Source organism: Saccopteryx bilineata, chromosome 2, assembly GCF_036850765.1.
Source record: "Saccopteryx bilineata isolate mSacBil1 chromosome 2, mSacBil1_pri_phased_curated, whole genome shotgun sequence".
In the NCBI taxonomy this organism is placed as follows: Eukaryota; Metazoa; Chordata; class Mammalia; order Chiroptera; family Emballonuridae; genus Saccopteryx; species Saccopteryx bilineata.
In genome coordinates, this window is record NC_089491.1 from 126145981 (window position 1) to 126163287 (window position 17307).

General features: G+C 43.1%; 1 protein-coding gene across 1 annotated transcript in view; it reads right to left on the reverse strand.

Moving 5' to 3' along the window:
- TMTC3 (transmembrane O-mannosyltransferase targeting cadherins 3) overlaps positions 1 to 17307 on the reverse strand; it is an 89904-nt gene that overhangs the window by 60528 nt on the left and 12069 nt on the right. The gene's annotated exons all lie outside the window — the stretch shown is intronic.

Here is a 17307-nt window from a genome sequence, read left to right on the forward strand (position 1 = left end):
CTTCCCCCTCCCTGTCACTTTAAAAACTCAATAAAAATTAAGCCCCTGGCCGGATAACTCGGTTGGAGTGTCTTCCAGCAGCATGAAGGTTGCTGGTTTGATTCCCTGGTCAGGGTACATATAGGAGCAGCTCGATGTTCCTGTCTCACTGTAAAGCCAGAAGCCAGGGCCAGGGCCACCATCACAGCAGCCCGGCCCATGCAGGTTCGCATTGGATTCGGACAGTCGGTAAAGAAACCATGGAGCCAAAAACTGGTGGGCCATAGTCTTTAATCTAGCTTGCACCTGGCGGGCAAGTAAAAATACACACTGGGCTCCAAAACCCAGTCACATTCAGTGCTCACAAAGCTACTGACTTATCCGAGTTTCCTAGAATCAAAGGTTTCTAGCTCACCAGCCTTATTCTCCTCAGTTCCCCATCTCCTTCCTTATACCAGATACAAACTCTACACAAACTGGCATCTCACTCAGCACTCCGCCATCTTAGCTGCTTCTCCTGGCCTCCTCCACGTGGCCTCCTTCTGCTGCTGGCTCTACTCTCTCCTCTAATGATAATCTCAGGAACCCAGAGCAACAAACTCCCACTCCGTTCCCATTTTATAGTGTAGAAATCCAAACCCTTAATCCAATATACATAATAGGGAAGTCTCTAATACAAAGTCACTTCTCTGAGGCATGATAGGATTGTACCACCTCACACCAAAAAAGGGTGGGACAGGCTTAATCCCAAAACCAAGCCTCAGGCTACAACAATTCTCAACACACATTAATATCACCTGGGCAACGGCCTCTTTAACAAAGTGAGCATAATACATTTTATCTGCCCAACACTCACTCTCTCTCTCCTTCTCTTAAAAACAAACAAAAAAATCCAAAATGAAACAAAAACAAACAAAAAACTAGTAGGATGTGTTTCAGGAGTAACTAAATAAATCTTTGTGAGAAGACAAATACTTGAAAAAACAACTGATGACCATGGATTTTCTATAATATAGAGAAAGCTTATATTTTATTATTTTATGTATCTAAAGATCAATTATTACCTAAATCATAGGTCCAAATTTGTAGCTTTTGGCCGTTTAGTTCGGCCAAAAGGCTTTTAAACATAGTTGTCTTGAATGCCATTTTATGATACCTGCATATTAGCCAGTTAACAACAGTCCATTACTGTTCACTAAAATTGATTTAATTTATGCTATCCACTTGTCCTATGGGGCATATGAGTTTATAACCTACATCTAAATCATTGTTTTCTTTTTTCCCAGTACCACACTTTTAATTTAAAGAATAGACTTTATTACATAACAATAGGTAGTTAAGTCATTGTTTAGAAAGGATTCATTGAGAGAATGGTTAATAGTAGAAAAAACTGCTCAAACTGGAAGATACTAAAGAATCCACCCAAAAAATAAGGTTGAAAGAGTCTTAAAAAACAAGCCGATGATAGACTTTTATAGCCAGAGTAGTGTATCATTTTAGTGTCACCACTTGTGGAGGCCAAATAATGGTCTCCAAAACTGACCACATCCAAATCCCCTATTTTATGAATGTTACCTTACATGGCAAAGGAGACTTTACAGGTGTACTTAAATTGAGAGTTTTGAGATAAGGAGATTCTCCTGGATTATCTGGGTAAACCAATTCAACTGCAAGAGACCTTACCAGTGAAAAAATTAAGAGGAGTCAAAAAGCAGATGTCAGAGTGAGCCCTGGCCAGATAGCTTGGTTAGAGCATTGTCTCAATACACAAAGATTACAGGTTCCATCCCTTGTCAGGACATATACAGAAACAGATTCATGCTTCTCTTTCCTCTTCCTTTTTGTAAAGCCAGTAGCCACGGCCACCATCACAGCAGCCTGGCCCATGCAGGTTTGCACTGGATTCAGACAGACAGCAATGAAATAACAGAGCCAGGAACTGGTGGGTCACTATCTTTAATCCTAGCTTGTACCCGGCGGGCAAATAAAAACACACATTGGGCTCCAAAACCTACTCATTCAGTGCTCACAAAGCCACTGACCTATCTGAGTTTCCTAGAATCAAAGGTTTCTAGCTCACTAGTCTCATTCTCCTTTGTTCCCCATCTCCTTCTCTCTACACAAACTCTGCACGTTTAACTGGCCTCTCCCTCAGCACTCAGCCATCCTGGCTGCCTCTCCCCTCCTCCACACGGCCCCATTCTGCTCTCCAACCTACTCTCTGCTCTAATGCTAATCTCAGGAACCAAGAGAGCAAGCTCCCAGTCTGCCCTATTTTATAGTGTAGAAATCCAAACCTTTAATCCAATATACAAATACGGAAGTCTCTAATACAAAGTCATTTATCTGAGGCATGATGGGATTCCTCATGAGAGTGCACCACCCCTACATCAAAAAGGATGGGAACGGCTTAGTCTCAAAACCAAGCCCCAGGCTACAAGGATCCTGCCTGCCCACAGCCTGCCCCCAACACCCATTAATATAATCACATCCATCCCAAGCGAGAAGGGCAACCAATACCATCACCTGGAAATGGGCTTCCACATGGGCAGCACCATCTTTAACAAAGTGAGCATAATATATTTTATCTGCACAACACTCTCTCTCTAAAATCAATCAATAAATTAAAAAAACAAAATAAAAGCAGAGGTCAGAGAGATATGATAGCTGACTTGGGGGACACAAAGCAAAAAATAAGAGTGCCTCTAGCAGTTGGAAAAGACAAAGAAAACATTTTTCAGTAGAGCTTCTAAAAGGACCAGAGTTCTATTGACATCTCAATTTTAGTCTAAAGAGACCCATTTTGAACTTCTGATTTACAGAACTAGAAAATAATAAATTTGTGTTATTTTAAGTCGCTATATTTGTGGTAATTTGTTATAGCAGCAATAGGAAACTAATATAATACTCACAGAGCCAGGTATCTGAGACCTGAGATATATATGTATAAGAGTTCTGGTTAGATCAGAGAAAGAATAGGCTAGAAAGGGTAGGCAAAGATTTAAAACCATATGAAAGATTTTATGGATGATAAAGGGAGTATGTAAAAGTTCAGTGACGAAAAGCAATCTTTTTTTTTTTTTTTCCAGAGACAGAGAGAGAGTCAGAGAGAGGGATAGACAGGGACAGACAGACAGGAACGGAGAGATGAGAAGTATCAATCATTAGTTTTTCGTTGCGCGTTGCGACATCTTAGTTGTTCATTGATTGCTTTCTCATATGTGCCTTGACCGTGGGCCTTCAGCAGACCGAGTAACCCCTTGCTGGAGCCAGCGACCTTGGGTCCAAGCTGGTAAACTTCTGCTCAAACCAGATGAGCCCGCGCTCAAGCTGGTGACCTCAGGGTCTCGAACCTGGGTCCTCGGCATCTCAGTCCGACGCTCTATCTGCTGGACCACCACCTGGTCAGGCAAGAGCAACCTTACTGATCCAATCTTACTTCATTCTTAACTAGGCTGGTTGTGGTGGGCAGTCACCTCCAGGTCTATAAAAGTTTTATCTTTAAAACCTTAAGCAAGCTCTATTATTTTTGAGGATCGAGGTTAACTGCCTTAGAAATGCCTTTTTCAGATCCCTTAGAGGCATGACCATCCTCAAGGGAGCACATACCATTGTTTTCTATCCTGTACCCTGTTTTTTCTTTCATGTAATTCTTCCTTACAGTCTGTCCTTAATTATAAATATTCAAAAGAAACTGCAAAACTCTCATTCTCTGGAGCATCTGAGATCTTGTTTTCCAGCAATGTCATCAGTTTGCCTCAAATAACTCAAAAATTCTCTACAGGTTTGGATGTAGAAAACTGTCTTACACTGACACCTTGTATATAAATAGACAAGTCTTTGGGAAAAATTAAACTATCTTTAGAATCAGAGAGAAAATCCTTAGCACATATTAGACTTTTTAAAGAAATGCAAAATCCAATCCAAGAAATCAGGAAAGAAAATTAGCTGTACCTTTTGAAGAAAGTTTTCTTTCTTTCTTTCTTTCTTTCTTTCTTTCTTTCTTTCTTTCTTTCTTTCTTTCTTCCTTTCTTTCTTTCTTCCTTTCCTTTCTCTCTCTTTCTTTCTTTCTTTCTTTCTTTCTTTCGTGGCAGAGACAGAGTCAGGGAAAGGGACAGATAGTGACAGACAAACAGGAAGGGAAGAGAGATGAGACACATCAATTCTTCCCTGTGACTCCTTAGTTGTTCATTGCTTTCTCATATATGCCTTGACCAGGGGCTACAGCAGACTGAGTGACCCCTTGCTCGAGCCAGCGACCTTGGGTTCCCCCTGATGGGTTTTCTGCATCCCAGTCTGATGCTCTATCCACTGCACAACCGCCTGGTCAGACAATATTTTTTTTCAATTAAAACAAAAATTACACAAGGGCTTCTCTTAAATACAGAAGTGATTTACCATCTCTAAATGGTATAGATTTGTACACTTATAAGACAAAAACTTGATGGTACTTGTTTAAAGATTGGAGAGACTGAACAGGTATTTGCCTTGGTTCCTTCTCAAACATAAAATGACATTAAAGGTAGTAATTAAAAAAAAAAGAAGGCTATAAAATTCACAAGAATGAAGACAATTGTGTGGATGAAAAAGGAGTTCTCTAGGAAAGTAACCTAAAAGGGTTACTAATAATAAATTTGTAAATGCATGAGTTATGCTGGCTAGTCATGACCAGGTATAGAATTCTTTACTAAAAGGATTATGTTTGTCTTAAGCAATCTCTGTCCATTGCTTCTGTGAAACTACATTAACATCTTCGAAATAAACTGTAATTACTCTCGAGAAAGCACATAATCTAATCCTAGCTATAATGTAACCCAATGCGGGTTCTGCTTTCTCCCACTTTCAAGTTATTTTCCTTACATTGCCTACTCATTTTCAAAAGCATAAAAAGAGACTGCAAACATTTATCTCAGACTGTTGAGCTGTTCTTTCCAGGTATATCCTCTTTATGGCACAAATAAATTTTCATTGAAAATCCTCAGCCCTGGCCGGCTGGCTCAGTGGTAGAGTGTTGCCTGGCATTTGGAAGTCCTGGGTTCAATTCACGACCAGGGCACACAGGAGAAGCGCCCATCTGCTTCTCCACCCTTCCCCCTCTCCTTTCTCTCTGTCTTTCTCTTCCCCTCCCGCAGCCAAGGCTCCATTAAAGCAAAGTTGGCCCAGGTGCTGAGGATGGCTCCATGGCCTCTGCCCCAGGCGCTAGAATGGCTCCGGTTGCAACAGAGCAATACCCCAGATGGGCTGAGCTTCGCCCCCTAGTAGGCCTGCCGGGTGGATCCTGGTCAGGCCCTTGCAGGAGTCTGCCTCTCTGCCTCCCAGCTTTTCACTTCAAAAATATACAAAAGAAAAAAAAAAATCTCTACAGGTTTGGACATTCTTGGGTATACATTTACTTGGGATAGTAGGGCAGGACTCTGAAGAAGCCTATCTAGGATCATCTCAAACCTGGACCTGGTTCTAGGTAACAGCAGGGGCCCACTGTGCTCCACCAGTTTCCAGCTTCCCATGAGTTGAGCTTGGGTGACTCTCTTTGTGGAATACTGAACCTACTTGATTTTAGGCAGTGGTTCTTGACTTTATTTGCACTGTTTCTATGTGACTACTTTTGTCTTTTTAAATTTTTAAAATTTTTTATTTACAGAGACAGAGAGAGTCAGAGAGAGGGAAAGATAGGGACAGACAGACAGGAATGGAGAGAGATGAGAAGCATCAATCATTAGTTTCTCGTTGCGACACCTTAGTTGTTCATTGATTGCTTTCTCATATGTGCCTTGACCGCGGGCCTTCAGCAGACCGAGTAACCCCTTGCTCGAGCCAGCAATCTTGGGTCCAGCTGGTGAGTTCTGCTCAAACCAGATGAGCCTGCGCTCAAACTGGCAAACTCGGGGTCTTGATCCTGGGTCCTCCACATCCCAGTTCTACGCTCTGTCCACTGCACCACTGCCTGGTCAGGTCACTTTTGTCTTTTTTAATTGACTCAAAAGAAAAATTAAAATTAACGTGGGAAATTGTGGGCAATTCACCCAACAGCCAGTCTCCCTTTAGTACCCTACTAAGTTTTATGTGAAGTATGAAACCCCAACCTGCGAGTATCTACAGAAATGCAGAGATTTAACTAAAAGTGAGGATAGTTTAAGATAGCCAAAATGGATCTCTTTTGTTACCTCTAAATTTTTTGTGTGCTCAACTGGAAAATGCAGGTTCTAAAATTGAACTGAATGAATGAAACTCATACTTTGATTGGAACATAGAAGTTTCTAAAAAAAGGCTTCTATTATGATATATGATAATTATTTAATAATCAAAATAAATAATCCTGGTTATTCTGACCTGTTCCAATTAGTACCCCTATTGGTTTCTAAGAGCAAAGCAGCAGAATGGCTAGGTAATATATGCTGGAAAACTCCTACAGAGAATTTTTAAAACAGAGAAACATCTGGAAAAATTCAGGGAATTAGTTTACCAGCTTCACCAAGCCATTCCCTGAGGATTTCCCCCAGAAAACAGACTGGACAAAAATCCAGCAATGTAGACAAAAATCTGATGAAACTGTACTTGCTTTCTTCAACCGTTCTGAAAAAACTTTGAAACAATATTCAGGATCGTCTCTAGACAGTTTTAAGTATCATCAACATGATCTATTGCTCAATTCAGCATTTCTGGAAGAATTAGATGAGGAACTTGTAACTCTAATTAAACAACATGAATTAAACTGGCTGACCATAAATGCTGATAAAGTAGCAACTCTGACCAATCAGTTATTATTATTATTTTTTTTTTACAGAGACAGAGAGTGAGTCAGAGAGAGGGATAGACAGGGACAGACAGACAGGAACGGAGAGAGATGAGAAGTATCAATCATTAGTTTTTCATTGCGCGTTGCAACACCTTAGTTGTTCATTGATTGCTTTCTCATATGTGCCTTGACTGTGGGCCTTCAGTAAACCGAGCAACCCCTTGCTGGAGCCAGCGACCTTGGGTTCAAGCTGGTGGGCTTTTGCTCAAACCAGATGAGCCCGTGCTCAAGCTGGCGACCTCGGGGTCTTGAACCTGGGTCCCCTGCATCCTAGTCCGACGCTCTATCCACTGCACCACTGCCTAGTCAGGCTGACCCATCAGTTATTTAAAACTATTTAAAACAGCGGTTCTCAACCTGTGGGTCGCGACCCCGTCGGGGGTCAAACGACCAAAACACAGAGGTCGCCTCAAGCCATCGGAAAATATATATTTATTATACAATACATTTTTAAATAAAATATGTATTTCCGATGGCTTGAGGCGACCTCTGTGTTTTGGTGATTCGACCCCCGCCGGGGTCGCGACCCACAGGTTGAGAACCGCTGATTTAAAAGGAAGAATAAAGCTACTAAAAAATTATGGATTTACAGCTCTAGCAACTGAGCAATCAGGTCAGACCTCTCTGAAGACCTTTTCAGTGAAGGAAAAGGAGGGTCTGCTTTACTGTAAAGAAAGTCATCTTAGGGAGGATGTAGAAAATGGAAATGGGATTTAGAAAAAGAAAGAAGACAGGAGCAAGCATAGAGTTGCTCTAAAACAGAGGTCTCAAACTCCCGGCCCGCCCACCAATTTTGTGCGGCCCGCAGATTAATCCACGAAGTTTGATTAGTCTGCGGGCCGCACAAAATTGGTGGGCCGGCCGCATGGCAACGAGTTTGAGATCCCTGCTCTAAAAGATTGCAAGAAGGCATTTCTCCTTCTTACTAATGCTTTAGGAGAAATTTAAATGATCATTAAAGGGGAAACCACTAGGGTCCTTGTGGATATCAGGGTCAGTGTATTCATTCTTAACCCTACCCAATTAAGTTGCCCTCTCCCTCAGTAAAACTTCTGTACCAATGGTACGGATATCCAAACATCCAATACTTATTTTTAAATCATAACCTATTCTCTTTTGACTATGAAATGTTACAGGACAACATATATTTTTACTAGTTAAATCTGACCCAATTCACCCAATAAGGAGAGGCTTTCGTGAAACTCATGACAATCACATATCCTTTTCTCATAAAGATAGAATCTATTTAGAACTAAATTAATCTGATGCTGAACCAATTAAAAAAAATCATGACTTTAAAGGAACTTCCACAACAGTAAACTAATCTTGACACAGAATATCTGAAGAAAGTTCCTATGGAGCTCTGGGCTCTTTCCAGTATAGATACTGAGCCACTCTATCAAAATAACTACTGACTAGTTTGCCTCCACCTAATATTTGCCAATATCCTTTTGTTGGACAGAAAAAATATATTATGCTGTTTGTTAAAGATGGTGCTGCCCATGTGGAAGCCTGTCGCCCAGGTGATATTAATATGTGTTGGGGGCGGGCTCTGGGCAGGCAGGATCCTTGTAGCCTGGGCTTTGGTTTTAGGACTAAGCCTTTCCAACCCTTTTTGATGTAGGGTGGTGCACTCTCATGAGGAATCCTATCATGCCTCAGGTAAGTGACTTTGTATTAGAGACTTCCATATTTGTATATTGGATTTCTACACTATAAAATAGGGCAGACCGGGGTCTCTCTCTGTTCCTGAGATTAGCATTAGAGAGGAGAGCAGAGAAAGGCCACGTGGAGGAGGCCAGGAGAAGCAGCCAAGATGGTGGAGTGCTGAGTGAGAAGCCAGTTTGTGCAGGGAGAAGGAAGGACATGGGGAACAGAGGTGAATGAGACTGGTGAGCTAGAAACCTTTGATTCTAGGAAACTCGGATAAGTCAGTAGCTTTGTGAGCATTGAATGAGTGGGTTTTGGAGCCCAGTGTGTTTTTTCTTGGCTGCCGGGTGCAAGCTAGGATTAAAGATGATGGCCCACCAGTTTTTGGCTCCGTTGTTTCTTTACTGACTGTTCGAATCCAATGTGAACTTGCATGGGCCAGGCTGCTGTGATGATGGCAGTGGATACTGGCTTTACACCTTTAAAACCTGATGTGCTAGAGCCCTGGCCAGTTGGCTCAGCGGTAGAGTGTTGGCCTGGCGTGCGGGGGACCCGGGTTCGATTCCCAGCCAGGGCACATAGGAGAAGCGCCCATTTGCTTCTCCACCCCCCCCTTCCTCTCTGTCTCTCTCTTCCCCTCCTGCAGCCAAAGCTCCATTGGAGCAAAGATGGTCCGGGCGCTGGGGATGGCTCCTTGGCCTCTGCCCCAGGCGCTAGAGTGGCTCTGGTCTCGGCAGAGCGACGCCCCGGAGGGGCAGAGCATCGCCCCCTGGTGGGCAGAGCGTCGCCTCTGGTGGGCGTGCCGGGTGGATCCCATTGGGCGCATGCGGGAGTCTGTCTGACTGTCTCTCCCCGTTTCCAGCTTCAGAAAAATACAAAAAAAAAACAAAAACCAAAAAAATAAATAAATAAACCTGATGTGCTAGAATTAAGCTCATTATACAAGATTACTTAAAAAGAGGGCTTATAATTTCATTTACAAGGCCTTATAATTTTTGTATCTTTCCAGTAAAGAAACTCAAGAGAATCAATATCTCTGTAACATTAACGGGGAAGATCACCAATTTACTTGGACTGTAATACCCCAGGGATATACAGAATAGAGTTCCACCTATTTCTCTCAGATACTTTTACTTTCTAGACATTACTAAACTCCCAAAAGAACACAACTTACCTTTTACAATAGATAGCTATAAAAAACCATAAGGTATCCAAGGAAAGCTTCAATTCTGTTTGCCCCTAGAAAATACCTTCGTCAACTTTTACCTAAAGATGGGCTGCTAATTAACTGTGAATGACTCAGAGGAATCTTATCCTTTCCCCTCCCAAGTACTAAGCAGTAGCTTAGAGATTTTATAGGGTTGACTGGATACTTTTTGTAACTGGATCCCACATTTTTCATTAATGGCACAACTTCTATATGTCTCATTAAAATCAGATTGACCTGATCCAATCCAATGGAACCTGAAGGGAAGCAAGCTGTATGTTGGTCAAAGAAGTTTGTAAATATATGTTTGCTCGCTTATAGTTTGCATTGTGGGGGGGGGGGGCAGGCTGTAAGCAGGCAGAGTTGTTATAGTCTAAGGCAGGGGTCCCCAATCTACGGGCCCGCGGGCCGCATGTAGCCCCCTGAGGCCATTTATCCGGCCCCCGCCACACTTCCGGAAGGGGCACCTCTTTCATTGGTGGTAAGAGGAGCATAGTTCCCATTGAAATACTGGTCAGTCTATTGATTTAAATTTACTTGTTCTTTATTTTAAATATTGTATTTGTTCCCGTTTTGTTTTTTTACTTTAAAATAAGTTATGTGCAGTGTGCATAGGGATTTGATCATAGTTTTTTTTTTATAGTCCGGCCCTCCAACAGTCTGAGGGACAGTGAACTGGCCCCCTGTGTAAAAAGTTTGGGGACCCCTGGTCTAAGGCTTAGTTTTACGACTAAGCTTTTCCCCACACCCTTGACTGTTGCATGATGGGGGTGGCGCAGGCTTATGAGGAATCCCATTTATGCTTCAGATAAGTGACTTTGTATCAGAGACTTGTTTGTATATTGGATTAAAGGTTTTGATTTCTACACTATAAAATTGGCAGAGGAGCCCATGCAGGAGGAGAGCAGAAAAAAGCCACGTGGAGGAGAGGAGAGGCAGCCAAGATGGTTGAGTGCTGAAGGAGAAGCCAGTTAGTGCAGTTTGTCTCCTTAGAGAAGGAGATGGGGAACAGAGGTGAATAAGGCTGGAGAGGTAGAAACCTTTGATTCTAGGAATACTCGGATAAGTCAGTGGCTTTGGGAGCCCTGAATGGAAAGGGAAGTGTTTTCCCACTGTATTTCTTGCCCACCGGTTACAAGCTAGGATTAAAGCTAATGGCCCAACAGTTTGTGGCTCCGTTGTTTCATTACTGTCTGTCCAAAACAAATGCGAACCTGAACCGGCCAGGTGGCTATGATGGTGGCCGTGGCTACTGGCTTTACACTATAGAAGCTCTAAATGAAAAATTTTCTAAAGTTCCTGCTTTGGGACACCCTAATTATAAAATTCCTTTCTTCCTTTTTATACTTGAAAATAAATGATTTAGGAGTTGTAACTCAGAAGCATGGAGATCATCATAGACTTTATAGGACATTATAGCCAGCAATTAAGACTCAGCAGGAAAGAGCTCCCTCTCTGTCCGAGGGCCATGCTACTACAGCCATGTTGCACAAACAAACAGAAGAGATGGTTATAGATTGTCCTTTAACCATTTCTGATCCTCACTGAATCTGTGCTAAACTCACTAAACTCAATATTACTTGGTCAGCAGGCAGGATTCTTATGAAATACTGTATTCATGCTTTCTGTGCCTAATACTGCTTTAGCCTAATGTAACAGTCTTAACCCAGTAACTTGACTACTTCTTTACAGGATGAAGATGCCCACAAATTGCATTTTAATTACTGACCAGGCAGTGGAGCTGTAAAGCCAGTATCCACGGCCAATATCACAGCCGCCTGGCCCATGCAAGTTCGCATTCGATTCGGTAATGCAACAATGGAGCCAAGAACTGGTGGGCCATTAGCTTTAATCCTAGCTTGCACCCAGCAGGCAAGTAAAAACACACACTGGGCTCCAAAACCCACTCTTTCAGTGCTCACAAAGCCACTGACTTATCCGAATTTCCTAGAATCAAAGGTTTCTACTTCACCAGTCTCCTTCACCTCTGTTGCTCATCTCCTCTCTGCACAAACTGGCTTCTCCTTCAACATTCCGCCATCTTGGCTGATTCTCCTGGCCTCCTCCACAGGGCCTTCTCTGCTCTCCTCTCTGCTCTCTCCTCTAATGCTAATCTCAGAAACTGAGAGAGGAAGCTTCTGGTCTGCCCCACTTTATAGTGCAGATATCAAACCTTTAATCCAATATACAAAATAGGGAAGTCTCTAATACAAAGTAATTTATCTAAGGCATGATGGGATTGCACCACCCCAAATCAAAAAGGGTGGGAAAGGCTTAGTCCCAAAACCAAGCCCCAAGCTACAAGGATCCTGCCTGCCCACAGCCCACCCCCAAAACACATTAATACAGTGTGTCCGTAAAGTCATGGTGCACTTTTGACCGGTCACAGGAAAGCAACAAAAGACAACAGAAATGTGAAATCTGCACCAAATAAAAGGAAAACCCTCACAGTTTCTGTAGGATGTGGCAGCATGTGTGCATGTGCAGATGATGACGTAACACCATGTATACAGCGGAGCAGCCCACGGCCATGCCAGTCGAGATGTGGACAGTACAGAGGAAAGTTCAGTGTGTTCTGTGGCTCACTAAATTCGAATTTGTGACCAAAGAGCAACGTGAATATCGGCGCATTTATAATGAAGCGCCACCACGTAGGAATAACATTACTCGGTGGGATAAGCAGTTGAAGGAAACCGGCAGTGTGGTGGAGAAATCCCGTTCTGATAGGCCATCAGTCAGTGACGAGTCTGTAGAGGCTATACGGGATAGCTACCACAGGAGCCCTAAAAAATCTGTGCATGAGCCCACATCGAACTGCACTGAATAGGTATGAAACTGGGAGAGTTTTCCTTTTATTTGGTGCAGATTTCACATTTCTATCGTCTTTTGTTGCTTTCCTATGACCGCTCAAAAGTGCACCATGACTTTAAGGACACACTGTATAATTATGCCCTTTCCAAGAATAACGGCAACTAATATCATCACCTGGGAGACGGGCTTCCATGTGGACAGTGCCATCTTTAACAAAGCGAGTATAATATATTTTATCTGCCCAACAGGCGTCATGGACAGAGTGTTGACCTGGGACACTGAGGAGCTAGGCTTGAAATCCCAAGGTCGCTGGCTTGAGGGTGGGCTCATTTGGCTTGACCCCATGGTCACTGCTTGAGCCCAACGGTCACTAGCTTGAAGCTCAGGGTCACTGTCTTGAGCCCAAGGTCACTGGCTTGAGCAAGGGGTCACTAGCTCTGTTGGAGCCCCCGGGTCAAGGCATGTATGAGAAAGCAATCAATTATCAACTAAAGTGCCGCAACTGTAAGTCAATGCTTTTTCTTTACCTTCCTGTCTGTCCCAATCTCTTTCACTTGCTTAAAAACAGAAAAAGAAAAATTAATGACAACCTGTAGCTTCCAGCCTGCAACTACCAGTGTCCTGCGGAAAAAACGTACTCAAGACACAAACTGATGCCAAGTAAAGAGGGGGAGGATTGCTAAGGAGGCAAAAAAGACTTCCTGAATTTCCTTCTCCCTCAGCTTTTATTGATCAGAATCAAAACAAAGGTAACTGGATTACAAGGGACAGAGATCAGGTGATAAGGGGAAAGAATGCCTAATAGACTTCTTGCTGACATGGAGAAAGGGCTAATTTAGTCAATATATTCTTTTTCTTTTGCTAATCAACAAGCACAAAGGAAGGAGCAATCTAGAACCTCTAGGCTACCTTGGCTGGTTGGCTCAGTGGTAGAGCGTCGGCCTGGCGTGCAGGAGTCCCGGGTTCGATTCCCAGCCAGGGCACACAGGAGAAGCGCCCATCTGCTTCTCTACCCCTCCCCCTCTCCTTCCTCTCTGTTTCTCTCTTCCCCTCCTGCAGCCAAGGCTCCATTGGAGCAAAGTTGGCCCGGGCACTGAGGATGGCTCTGTGGCCTCTGCCTCAGGCACTAGAATGGCTCTGGTTGCAACAGAGCGACGCCCCAGATGGGCAGAGCATCGCCCCCTGGTGGGCATGCCGGGTGGATCTCGGTCGGGTGCATGTGGGAGTCTGTCTGACTGCCTCCCCGTTTCTAGCTTCAGAAAAATACCAAAAAAAAAAAAAAAAAAGAAAGAAAAAAAAAAAGTAGAACCTCTAGGCTAATTTTCTAAAGCCCATTAACATGCATTCTGTTGGGCAGATAAAATATATTATGCTCACTTTGTTAAAGATGACGTTGCCCACGTGAGGCCATCGCCCAGGTGATATTAATGTGTGTTGAGAATCCTTGTAGCCTGGGGCTTGGTTTTGGGATTAAGCCTTTCCCACCCTTTTTGATGTAGGGCGGTACAATCCTATCATGCCTCAGAAAGTGACTTTGTATTAGAGACTTCCCTATTTTGTATATTGGATTAAGAGTTTGGATTTCTACACTATAAAATGGGGATGGAGCGAGAGCTTGGGCTCTTGGTTCCTGAGATTATCATTAGAGGAGAGAACAGAGCAGAGAGCAGAAGGAGGCCACGTAGAGTAGGCCAGGAGAAGCAGCTAAGATGGCGGAGTGCTGAGTGAGATGCCAGTTTGTGTAGAGTTTGTATCTGGGATAAGGAAGAAGATGGGGAACTGAGGAGAATAAGGCTGGTGAGCTAGAAACCTTTGATTCTAGGAAACTCAGATAAATCAGTAGCTTTGTGAGCACTGAATGTGAGTGGGTTTTGGAGCGCAGTGTGTAGTTTTTTACTTGCCTGCCGGGTGCAAGCTAGGATTAAAGATGACAGCCCATCTGCTTTTGGCTCCTTTGTTTCTTTACCGACTGTCCGAATCCAATGCGAACCTGCAGCTGTGTGTAAAGCCAATGTTGTAAAGTACCAAAAAGCTACAAATTAATACTGATATTTGTAAAGCCAGAAGCCACGGCCACCATCACAGCAGCCTGGCCCATGCAGGTTCGCACTGGATTCGGACAGTCGGTAAAGAAACAATGGAGCCAAAAACTGATGGGCCAGGCGGCTGTGATGGTGGCCCTGGCAGCCGTGGCTTCTGGCTCTACACATTCCTTTGTTTGCACAAAGGTTACCCACACACTTTCTTGGTGTTTGCATCCAAAAGACATTCACTCAGAGCTTTTAACTAAAGTTATCCAATTCAAGTCATAGAGGGTTCAAGGTTAAATGGGTGATTCCCTATGACCACCTTCTTGTTTCTAGGAATGGTTATAGAAATCTTCTATTAATAATGCTGACTTAATTTGTCTGACAGACGGATCTTTTCTGAAAGATAAATGGACATTACTAAGCTGGATATGCAGTAACTTCTTGGCATATATAACTGAAAAGTTCTTATTTACCCGAAACAGACCAGACCACCAAGCTAATTTAACTGTCTAACCAGAGCTTGTCATGGCCGAAGATCAAATAGCCAATGTTGTAAAGTACCAAAAAGCTACAAATTAATATTGATATTTGTAAAGCCAGAAGCCACGGCCACCATCACAGCAGCCTGGCCCATGCAGGTTCGCACTGGATTCGGACAGTCGGTAAAGAAACAATGGAGCCCAAAACTGATGAGCCATCATTTTTAATCCTAGCTTGCACCCGGCGGGCAAGTAAAAACACACACTGGGCTCCAAATCCCACTCACATTCAGTGCTCACAAATCTACTGACTTATTTGAGTTTCCTAGAATCAAAGGTTTCTAGCTTACCAGACTTACTCACCTCTGTTCCCCATCTCCTTCCTTCTCTCTGCACAAACTGACTTCTCACTCAACACTCCGCCATCTTGGCTGCTTCTCCTGGCCTCTTCCACGTCGCCTTTCTCTGCTCTCCTCTCTCCTCTAATGATAATCTCAGGAACCGAGAGAGTAAGCTCCCATTCTGCCCCTATTTTATAGTGTAGCTTCATAACCTTTAATCCAATATACAAAATAGGGAAGTCTCTAATACAAAGTCACTTCTCTGAGGCATGATTGGATTGTATGGCCCCACATCAAAAAGGGTGGGAAACGCTTAGTCCTAAAACCAAGCCCCAGGCTCCAAGGATTCTGCCTGCCCACAGCCCACAGAGACACATATTAATATCACCTGGGCAACGGCCTCCATGTGAGCAGCGCCATCTTTAACAAAGTGAGCATAATATATCTTATCTGCCCAACAATATTCTGGGAGGAAAAGTCAGGCTTTCCTGTTCTGTCCCTCCTTTGGGGAGGGGAAGGAGAAGAATGTAGAAGTTTCTGGCCTGCAAGAACAGTGGGTCATTTAATTTTAAATCTAAAATAAAGGTAAACCAAGAAACTTCTTCTCTTTCAATAGGAGGCATAATTTACATACCACCCTGCATTGACTGTATAGTTCCTCCCCTCCCTGGAATCTTGAGAGTAAAATACCTCTAGGCTAGTGAGGGAAGATGAATCCTGAAAGATTTGTAAATATCTTTGTGTTACTTTGAAAGTCTTAATGTTTCTGTGTATCCGTCTATAATCTTGTTAATGATTGTGTCATAATGTCATGCTCTCTCCCCTGCCCATGTGTGAGCAAGGGTACATAAACAGCCCCTGAAATGTATTGGGGACTGCACAATTTGGGCCTGCAGATGCCCCGTGTCAGCCATATGCGGCCAGCATATTCAAAATTTCCTCCTTTAATAAAACTCTTCAAAATTTATCTGGACTGGGTGTCTCTACATGAACTCGATGAAATGAGGTACAAATCTTGGGTGCAGTACTTTATAACAACAATATTTACTCTGATAGTCACCCTGTCTTTGGTGTAGCTCAAGACTGAAATGCTATGAAAATAATGAGGCTTCTGCCTGACCAGGCGGTGGCATAGTGGATAGAGCGTCGAACTGGGATGCGGAGGACCCAGGTTTGAGACCCGGAAGTCGCCAGCTTGAGCACAGGCTCATTTGGTTTGAGCAAGGCTCACCAGCTTGGACCCAAGGTCGCTCGAGCAAGGGGTTACTCGGTCTGCTGTAGCTCCATGGACAAGGCACATATGAGAAAGCAATCAATGAACAACTAAGGTGTTGCAACGAAAAACTAATGATTGATGCTTCTCATCTCTCTCTGTTCCTGTGTGTCTGTCCCTATCTATCCTCTCTGAGATAGACTCTCTCTCTGTCTCTGTAAAAAATAAATACATAAATAAATAAATAATGAGGCTTCTTATTCCCTCAGGGCAGTCTATAAAGAATGGAAAGATGTTGCAGAATTATTATATATCATACAGCAACCAAGACAATTGGCAATTATCAAAATTCTAGGACATTCTAAAGCTACCACCATGGATGCAAAAGGAAATCATTTAGCTGATGCTGCAGCTAAACAAGCAGCACTAAGCAAATTATCCAGACCTGAGAATGTTCTTTGTTTCCTGTTAAATCAATAACAGACTCAATTACAGTTCCAAAAGATAGCTACAGAAGACAAAAAGAAGATACGGCAACAAGAAACGGAAAGCTTTAACCCAAACAGATTTTGCTTGGACCCAACAGGAAAACAATCTTACCTATTGGGGTTCAACTGCCTATGCTTCAACATGTGCATGAACATATTGGGGTCCTGGTAAATATGATTTCATGGAGTAAACAATATTATTACTGGAAACCTTCTCTCACTTAGTTCATAAAATATATAGGAGATGTTTTACCTGTCCCAAATATAATCCATCACTCCATGGATCCCAGGGACATTTCTCACTCCCTTTAGG